Here is a 10,477-nt window from a genome sequence, read left to right on the forward strand (position 1 = left end):
TAATGACACTTGATTGCAAAAAGCAGGCTGCAAAATGGCTGATAACTTTAAAATGTCTGGTCATTCAGTAGTGAAAAAATAACCGATCTTCAGAGATATTTTTTCCATTTCTGGTAGTGTGCTAAAACCTCACTAATTCAAAACAGTCTCTCCTAAAATTGGAAAATTTCCCAAATAAACTATTTTTGTAAATATTATACTAAGGCGTACTTATACTACTTAGTGGAATTAAATATGTTAAATGAAAACAAATATGTCACAACAGGGCTAGAGTACGTGTATTTTCTGAACTTTAACGTATCTAGTTACATCACTTACTTTTTAAAATTGTATCCAAAAGAATTACGTATTCTTTGGGATTTCTAGTTAAGATGGTGTTTTGACTTATGCCCTTGACATGATTCAGAGATAGAGTACACGAAAAAAAAAAAATCCTCCACAAGCAATTATGGTTTTATGCCAAGAATAAAAAGATGTTTTTGCTTTAGGAAAATCTGTTAATATAATACATCATCTCTGTAGGTCAGCAAGAAAAAAAGGATCTCAAAATATAGCCAGTAAAATTAAACCCTTATTCCTGAGGCGGGGGTGGAGTGGGAGGACTCTGAGAAAACCAGGAATGAAAAGAAACTTTTAAAACTTAATAAAAGACAGCTATCTGAAACCAGTCCTTGAATGAGAGATGAGCAAGCATGCAGATTATCAACATTCATTAAGTAATGGTTTGGAAGGTTGGATCATAGCAATAAGACATGGAACTGAAATGTTTTTTGAATATTTATTCATTTACTTGGCTTCACCAGGTCTTTGTTGCGACATGCAGAATCTTTAGTTACGGCACGTGAATTCTTAGTTGTGGCACATGGGATCTAGTTCTCTGATCAGGGATCGAACTGCAGCCCCCTGCATTAGGAACGTGGAGTCTTGGCCACTGGACTACCAGGGTAGTCCCTGGAACTGAAATATTGATATGACAATTAGAAACACAAAGATAAAAAATACGTCGTTTGCACATGACATGCATGTTTATGAATATGATCATGAAAAAACAAAGTCATCAACTGAAAATCTCTGAGTTTGAGAAGGTAATAACAAATGTTTCAAATCAATAACTTTACCCAAATCAGTAGTAACACATGTGGAAACTATTTAAAGAAAATATTAAGTTCTCCCTGAGAGAAAAAGAAATTAAGATTTTAGTAAGTTTAGAATTTACAAGTTCTGTATAGATGTTAAGTTTTCCCAAAGAAATTTAAGGGTTCAATTCAAATACGATTCAGAGTCTTAGTAGAACATGTTTTTGTGTGAATAAGATTATTTGAAACTTCAACTTGAATTTCCCTTTGCAAGAAAAGAGTAATAATTAGAGTAATGGGCATTCTAGCTGTTATAAAATAAAGCTACCAAATGTCCCAACTTAATACAAAGAGATATCAATGTAATAAATGAGAGAGAGATTAAGTAGAACTTAATCTAATACATCAATACATGCATCATACCCCAGAAACCACTGGAAAAAAGAATGAATCATGAAACAAATGATAGAGGTAAAACTGCCTTTTTGTAAAAGAGGGGAAACTCGGGTTGGAGTTAACTCTCCAAAAAAATTCTATATGAATAAAAGAGTAAAAATTAAAACCAACAAGATATAAAGGTAACAAAGTTTAATTTACTTTCAGAACAAGGAAGGCCTTTTATGTAATAAATAAAAATATGAGGGAAATTATTGAAATAATTATATAAAATTTTTTAATTCAGTACCCCAATTATTTTAATTGAAAGCAAAGTAAATTATGAATCTGGGACATATTTATAAACCTTTTTTTAAAAGAATTAAAATACAGAAATATATAGAGAAGTGCCACAGCTAAAATCAAAAAACACATTTTTGACTGAGGTACAGAAATTAATCTTTCAGAAAAGAAGACAAAGGACAATAAGCTTTGGGGAAAATATTTATCTTCATTAGAAAGAAACACAAATCAAACCGTGACATAATCTGCTTCACTCAACACTTTTGCAGATTTAAAATTGAAAGTCAGTGTGTTTGAGAGACTGGTAAACCAAGAACTCTTCTTACCTTGTGGGCAGGTATCAACTGTTGCACATCTTCTGCAAAACAATTTAGTAATTTGTATTAAGACTTAACTTAGTACTCATCTCTCAGAAGAAAGTCAGAAAAGATCACAAACGTTCATGTTTCAGAATTTTCATCTCAGTGTTACCTATAAAAGTGAAAATGTAGAAACACTGCTAATATCTAATCTTGCAAAACTAAATTATGGGACATCAGTAAAATGAAATAACATGCAATCCTTGGAAAACATTTTTTTCAAAATTACTGGGAAATTCCCTGGAGGTCCAGTGATTAGGACTTGGCACACTCAATGCCAGGGGCCGGGGTTTGATCCGTGGTTGAAGAACTAGTATCCAATAGCCTCCAGAGGGTGGCTAAAAAATAAAAAGAGCTACTTATGGGAGACAAATAGCTCATGTTTTTAAAAAAAAGTTTAAAAATTATATGATCAGTACACCCCCACACGTGCATGCTAAGTCACTTCTGCTGCTGCTGCTGCTAAGTCGCTTCAGTCGTGTCCAACTCTGTGCAACCCCATAGACGGCAGCCCACCAGTCCCTGGGCTTCTCCAGGCAAGAACACTGGAGTGAGTTGCCATGCTCTCCTCCAGGGAATCTTCCCTACCCAGGGAACCTGGGTGGGATCGAACCCACGATTCTTGCATTTCCTGCATTGGCAGGCAGATTCTTTACCACTAGGGCCACTTGGGAAGCCCCAGTATACCCCCGTTTGTATATAAAAAGATGAAGTACATGCATTGAAAACAAAAGGAAATGTACCAAAAGTTAAACAATAATTTTTTTCTAGTCATATTTAGGTGATAATTTTTCTTTTTTATACTTTTTTCTATTTCCAGGCAATATTGTGAACATGAATTGCTTTCATAATCATTAAAAACAGTAAATGTTATTTTTTTAAAAAATCACATTCGATGCTCAAATTTTTCCTAAATCTGAGTTAATGGCATCTAAATTAAGAACGTTTTAATAGTAGAGTTTTTAATAGTATAATGTTACATGCTCAGTGGGAATTCAGTATTTTATATTGATAAGTATCATTTGGAGTATTATGCTAAATATAGGCTAAAAAAGGCGATTATTTCCCAGAAATAGATAAATAATTGTTACCAAAAATGTTTGGTTTCAGCCTGAAACAGCCTGGAAGTAGGATTCAATAAGTTACTCACAAATAATGAGACTGACAGGCTTGTAGTGTCTATATTATCAACACGGTTTGGGTATTATTTGGGGCAGCGTGTGTTCCCCATGGTTTGTATAACCTTAGTGGGCTTACAGGTCTTCCCTACATTGAGCCTTCCTTTATAGGAATGCTTTTGGTGCTTATGGCATCTTTCTGAGGTTTGTATGTGTTGTTTTCTTGTGGGTGTGTGTTGTTTTGGTGTGTGTGTGTTTTCCTATGAAATATTCCTTTTGAAGTTCAGAGCTTAGGCAGACAAGCATGAGTTTGGTGGGTGTGGCTTTCGAATGCATAAAATAGCAGCTTTAATCTCATGTTCTGATTGACACCAAACGAAATGCAGTCTAGCTCTTTGTTCTCCAAAACACAGTGGAGTGTGTGCACATGTGTCGGTGTTGGATGTGCACACATGTGCGTGCATGCTCCTGTGTGTATTTGTGTGCACATCTGTGGATGTGGTTTGTTGAAAGAAGGAAAAAGATTTGAAAAGTTGAATGGCAGACTAATGCATTTGGCATCTTTCAAGCTGTGACTCATGAGGAGCAATTCTGATGTCACAGAGAAGGTGACAGCAGTCTCTGTTGGGAGGACTGCTGCTGTGGAGACCTGCTTTCATCTCCCTGGTTTGCTGGCCCAAGATGCACAGACCTCTGGTGACCAGGCTGCGAGCTTCACATATGGTATCACACCAGCCTCTCAACAATAATAGAAAACGGTAATGATCCATGGGGTCTATAAACTGACTGCATCAGATTAGATAATTACACAGGGACAAGGTTACCTGAAGAAAGAGTAGGAAAGTTTTACTTCCCAGTAATTTTGTTTCCTTGATTTTTTCTTTTTCTTTTTTTTTTTTTGGAGGCGATTCCGGCTCTTCATCTTTTGTCAATTCCCTTACTATGTGTGGCTACAGACAGGCACTGTGGCTTTTATTGTCAGCCGCCCCCAGAGACTCATGAGAATTCAGAGTAGGAGAAAATGCTCTTCAAAGATACTGAGTCACATGGAACCTCTGTGGCCAGTTGAACATTTGATCATCTGAAAATAAAAGGCAGCTGTTTGTATCGCGTGATTGTGCATAGACCACAGTAGGCTGACACCTACTCACTCACCACACTCCCTCCCTCCTTTCCATTCTGTCCACCTCTTAGTTTCTCCTTCCACCTTCTCCTTCCACACCCCTGGAAGAGACATGCCTCTCTTCATTCTGGTTCTTTGATTATTTAGTCATTTGTTTTTTTATTCTAGGATACGAAGAACATTCTTTGAGCACCTCCTATCTGTAAGGCATCTTAGTAGACACTGGAGAAATAGCAATTATCATCACAGTCCCTTGTTTCAAGGAACCAATGAAAAGTAATTTACTGGTCAGCTGCTGCAATAAGGTTGCATACAAATGCTTCTACAGTACAGTGGTGTGCAACAATTCACATTTATTCATGCACAATGAATCTGCAGGTCAACGGTAGTTTGGCAGAGGTTGCCTGGGTGGCTCTCTTTCAGGCTGTGATTCAGCTATGCTTGGCTCTACAGTGTTTTTTGGACTCAGATCTTTTCCATGTATATTTTTCCTGAGGCTCAGGTGGAAGGGGCAGCAGTTCCCTGGGGCATGCTGCTCTCGTGGCAGGTCCCAGAGCATCAACACCCAATTATACCACACAAGCACATTTAATATAATGCCTGCTAACGTTTCAACAGCTGAGTCAAGTCACATTGTCAAGTCCAATATCAATGGAGTGGAAAAATCTATTTTACCGATTCTAGTGCATGACAAGGTCACATGATAGAGGGAAAGTATGAAGAATTTGCAAGGTAGTTAATCTACAATAACAACTGTGGCATTAAAGTATGTTAAATGGTACAAGAGAAGTGTATTGAAGATATAGAGGAAGGATAGGGAAATATCTCAGGGAGGGCTAGGTGCATCAGTCAGGATTCAACCAGAGAAGCACATCCAGTAGGATAGATAGATAGGTGATGGATGGTTAGACGGAGAAGGCAATGGCACCCCACTCCAGTACTCTTGCCGGGAAAATCCCATGGACGGAGGAGCCTGGTAGGCTGCAGTCCATGGGGTCGCGAAGAGTCGGACATGACTGAGCGGCTTCACTTTCACTTTTCACTTTCATGCATTGGAGAAGGAAATGGCAACCCACTCCAGTGTTCTTGCCTGGAGAATCCCAGGGATGGGAGCCTGGTGGGCTACCATCTAGGGGGTCGCACAGAGTCAGACACAACTGAAGCAACTTAGCAGCAGCAGGATGGTTAGATAGACAAAAGACATATAGATAGACAGGTAGATGGTGGATGGATGGATGGGTGGATGGATGGAGAATTAGATACATGGATAGAGGGATGGAAAGATATATAGATAGAAGATAGATATTAGACTATAGAGTTTAGATAATATAAGATAGTTGATAGATATAAGGTGGATAATAAATGGATGGACGGAGGGAAGGAAGGAAAGCAAGAAAAGTAAAGAAAAGAGAAAGTGGATAGATTGATTGATGACTACATAAATAGATGATACATGGATGGTGGTTAGATACATAGATATATAGTTGTTACAAGGATTTGACTTTAGTAATTGTGGCAGTAGGTTAAGCAGTCTCTGTAAGGCTTTTTTGCATCAGATATGGAACTTGATGTCCACAAGCCAACCAATCAAGAAGGGAAAATAGATGTAAAGTTGGAGCAACTCAGGGCAAGCTAGAACCTCAAACACCGCATGATTGTATTCAAGGAGGGACTAAAACATGGGTCAGTTCTTGTTGCCTCTGCCTTGGGAGCCTTGGGGACAGAGGTCAACACACACACCTGGCCCAGGAGTCAGGGACTTTCCAGAAGATTGGGAAGGCAGAGCTGCTGCTTGTCACAAGGAGGCCAGTCAGCATATCAGCATGCATGTGTCCAAGCTGCAAAACGCTGTTTCTCTTCTGGCCCACATATCTCCCAGGACTATCCCTGTGGCTCACTCCAACCAGAAACGGTTTATTAAAAGAAAGTTATTTTTGTAGTTGCAGTGTTTTTGTCTTTCTCTTGTTCCACTGAAATTTCAGAGTCTGATTATTTTTATATTCTGTTGGACATATCATGGCATACCTATCAGCTACCAGCTGTCAGAGTAGTTTTTCAGTTTCCCATCGGCATGTTCAAAAAGGATGCTCATTTCCTGATCCAGAAAGTACATTGAATCTTCATTTCTTCTGACCTGTGGAATCCAGACCCCTTGCTCCATTGATGACATTCATAATCTGGCCTCCCTCTTCCTCATTTCTTTTCTTTCCCCACATTTGTCAGTATCTCTGCTCTTCTATTCAGACTTTCTCTTCACTGTCTCCTACATGAGCTCTCTCCGCAAGCTGGTTCCCTCCACTATGGGTGTCCTCACCCTTTGACTCCATGTCCTGCCCAAATGCAAGTGGATTCTTCAAGATGCCCTTAACTTTCTTCCTCCAAGAAAGGCTCTCAGATCACTCCAGCCGCTCTAAACTCTTTTTCTTGGAACTCTTAGGGCTAATGAAACATGCCCGCAGTGGACACGATATTGTTTTTATTTCACATAGTTCTGTCTTTCTAACATGATCATACATTCACTGAGGACAGAGGCCATGACTGGTACCTCTCTTGAATTCAGTTTTAGATAACTAGTATGTTGTTGTTTAGTTGCTAAGTCATGTCTGACTCTTTGCAGCCCCATGGACTGCAGCCTGCCAGGCTCCTCTGTCCATCAGATTTCCCAGGCAATAATACTGGAGTGCGTTGCCATTTCCTTCTCCAAGGGATCTTCCCAACCCAGGGATTGAACCTGTGTCTCTTGCATTTCAGGCAGTCTCCTGCATCAAAAGCAGATTCATTACCACTGAACCACCAGGGAAGCCCCAACTAGCATGTCAGTCCCTCAAAAACAAAAAAAATCTGCTTGGTTTATTTCATCACAATGTTGTGCTTTAAAAAAAAAAAAAAAAGAAAAACTGGGACCATATTATGACATCTGTGTATTTCCTTTGCTACTGAGATGATGTCCTTGCCTTATTCATGGATTCATCCAGACAGCCAGCAAGTATTTTTTGAGTCCCTATTTTTTCAGTCCCTATTTTTGTGCTCAGCAGTTGGTAAAGTCAGGTCCTGGAGGATATGCAGAAATAAACCTGGTGAGGGGATGGAGATAACTGGGAGAGTTTTGCACGTGTCAGAAACAACATGGACAATAGCACAGAGGCAAAAAAAAAAAAAATCATATATATACAAGGACTTGAAAGAAGTTCATGGTGCAGAGAGTGTAGTATGTGTGCTGAGAAAACATGTGAGATGAGGTTGGAGGTATGAGTGGGTTTTGTGAACCATATTTTGTGGCTTAGACTTCATCATAGGGACAAGGGGAAAGCTCTGATGATCTCTAAGTTGGAGCAGCTAGTGACCACATTTTGATACTAGAGACTTGCATGCATTTGTACTAAGTTGCTTTAGTTACTTCTGACTCTGTGACTCTACGGACCATAGCTCACCAGGCTCCTCTGTCCATGGGATTCTCCAGGCAGGAATACTAGAGTGGGTTGCTGTGCCTTCCTCCAGGGGATCTTCCCAACCCAGGGATCAAACTTGCATCTCTTATGTCTCCTGCATTGCAGGTGGGTTCTTTACCACTAGTGCCACCTGGGAAGCCCATTAGAGACTTAACTCTGCTGAAATGTGTGGCATGAATCAGAGAGTAGAGATGGAGGACTCCTAAGGACTGGGAGAGCCTGAATTAGGAGATCATAGATGGTGATAAACCATTAAATATCACAGTAATCCAAGTCTATGCCCCGACCAGTAATGCTGAAGAAGCTGAAGTTGAACGGTTCTATGAAAACCTACAAGACCTTCTAGAACTAACACCCAAAAAAGGTGTCCTTTTCATTATAGGGGACTGGAATGCAAAAGTAGGAAGTCAAGAGATACCTGGAGTAACAGGCAAATTTGGCCATGGAGTACAGAATGAAGCAGGGCAAAGGCTAATAGAGTTTTGCCAAGAGAACACACTGGTCATAGCAAACACCCTCTTCCAAAAACACAAGAGAAGACTCTATACATGGACATCACTAGATGGTCAATACCAAAATAAGACTGATTATATACTTTGCAGCCAAAGATGGAGATGCTCTATACAGTCAACAAAAAAAAGAGACTGGGAGCTGACTGTGGCTCAGATCATGAACTCCTTATTGCCAAATTCAGACTTAAATTGAAGAAAGTGGGGAAAACCTCTAGATCATTCAGGTATGACCTAAATCAAATCCCTTATGATTATACAGTGGAAATGACAAATAAATTCAAGGGATTAGATCTGATAGACAGAGTGCCAGAAGAACTGTGGATGGAGGTTCCTGACATTGTACAGAAGACAGAAATCAAGATCATCCCCAAGAAAAAGAAATGTAAAAAGCAAAATGGCTCTCTGAGGAGGCCTTACAAATACCTATAAAAAGAAGAGAAGTGAAAAGCAAAGGAGAAAAGGAAAGATATACCCATTAAATGCAGAGTTCCAAAGAATAGCAAGGAGAGATAAGAAAGGCTTCCTCAGTGATCAGTGCAAAGAAATAGAGGAAAACAATAGACTGGAAAAGACTAGAGATCTCCTCAAGAAAATCAGAGATACCAAGGGAACATTTCATGCAAAGATGGGCACAAAAAAGGACAGAAATGATATGGATCTAATAGAAGCAGAAGATATTAAGAAGAGGTGGGAAAAATACACAGAAGAACTATACAAAAAAGATCTTCACTACCCAGATAACCGCAGTGGTGTGATCACTCACCTAGAGCCAGACATCCTGGAATGTGAAGTCAAGTGGGCCTTAGGAAGATCACTACAAACAAAGCTAGTGGAGGTGATGGAATTCCAGTTGAGCTATTTCAAATCCTAAAAGATAATGCTGTGAAAGTGCTGCACTCAATATGTCAGCAAATTTGGAAAACTCAGCAGTGGCCACAGGACTGCAAAAAGTCAGTTTTCATTCCAATCCGAAAGAAAGGCAATGCCAAAGAATGCTCAAACTACTGCACAATTGCACTCATCTCACATGCTAATAAAGTAATGCTCAAAATTCTCCAAGCCAGGCTTCAACAGTACATGAACCGTGAACTTCCAGATGTTCAAGCTGGATTTAGAAAAGCCAGAGGAACCAGAGATCAAATTGCCAACATCCGCTGGATCATCGAAAAAGCAAGAGAGTTCCAGAAAAACATCTATTTCTGCTTTATTGACTATGCCAAAAACCTTTGACTGTGTGGACCACAACAAACTCTGGAAAATTCTGAAAGAGATGGGAATACCAGACCACCTGACCTGCCTCTTGAGAGATCTGTATCAGGTCAGGAAGCAACAGTTAGAACTGGACATGGAACAACAGACTGGTTCCAAATCGGGAAAGGAGTACCTCAAGGCTGTATATTGTCACCCTGCTTATTTAACTTATATGCAGAGTACATCATGAGAAATGCTGGGCTGGATGACTCACAAGCTGAAATCAAGATTGCCGGGAGAAATATCAATAACTTCAAATATGCAGATGACGCCACCCTTATGGCAGAAAGCAAAAAAGAACTAAAGAGCCTCTTGATGAAAGTGAAAGAGAGTGAAAAAGTTGGCTTAAAACTCAGTATTCAGAAAACTTAACAGCATGGCATCCGGTCCCATCACTTCATGGCAAATAGATAGGAAAACAGTAGAAACAGTGGCAGACTTTAGTTTTTGGGGGGGCTCCAAAATCACTGCAGATGGTGACTGCAGCCATGAAATTAAAAGATGCTTACTCCTTGGAAGGAAAGTTGTGACCAACCTAGGCAGCATATTAAAAAGCAGAGACATTAGTTTGCCAACAAAGGTCTGTCTAGTCAAGGCTATGGTTTTTCCAGTAGTCATGTATGGATGTGAGAGTTGGACTGTAAAGAAAGCTGAGCACCAAAGAATTGATGCTTTTGAACTGTGGTGTTGGAGAAGACTCTTGAGAGTCCCTTGGACTGCAAGGAGATCCAACCAGTCCATCCTAAAGAAAATCAGTCCTGAATTTTCATTGGGAGGACTGATGATGAAGCTGAAACTCCAGTACTTTGGCCACCTGATGCGAAAAAATGACTCATTTGAAAAGACCCTGATGCTGGGAAGGATTGAAGGCAGGAGCAGAAGGGGATGACAGAGGATGAGATGGTCGGATG

General features: G+C 39.8%; 2 long non-coding RNA genes across 2 annotated transcripts; both read left to right on the forward strand.

Moving 5' to 3' along the window:
- The first annotated feature begins 512 nt into the window (after nt 1-512).
- Nucleotides 513-7,251, forward strand: LOC145531492 (uncharacterized). Its single transcript, XR_014072483.1, has 2 exons — nt 513-2,364; nt 5,436-7,251. It is a non-coding gene; the product is annotated as an uncharacterized LOC145531492 (long non-coding RNA).
- LOC145531491 (uncharacterized) lies at nt 3,914-5,135 on the forward strand. The gene is made up of 2 exons (XR_014072482.1): nt 3,914-3,989; nt 4,523-5,135. It is a non-coding gene; the product is annotated as an uncharacterized LOC145531491 (long non-coding RNA).
- Nucleotides 7,252-10,477: the final 3,226 nt, after the last annotated feature.

This window comes from Giraffa tippelskirchi, chromosome 13 (assembly GCF_054371585.1).
Source record: "Giraffa tippelskirchi isolate mGirTip1 chromosome 13, T2T-mGirTip1v1.2.pri, whole genome shotgun sequence".
NCBI lineage: Eukaryota > Metazoa > Chordata > Mammalia > Artiodactyla > Giraffidae > Giraffa > Giraffa tippelskirchi.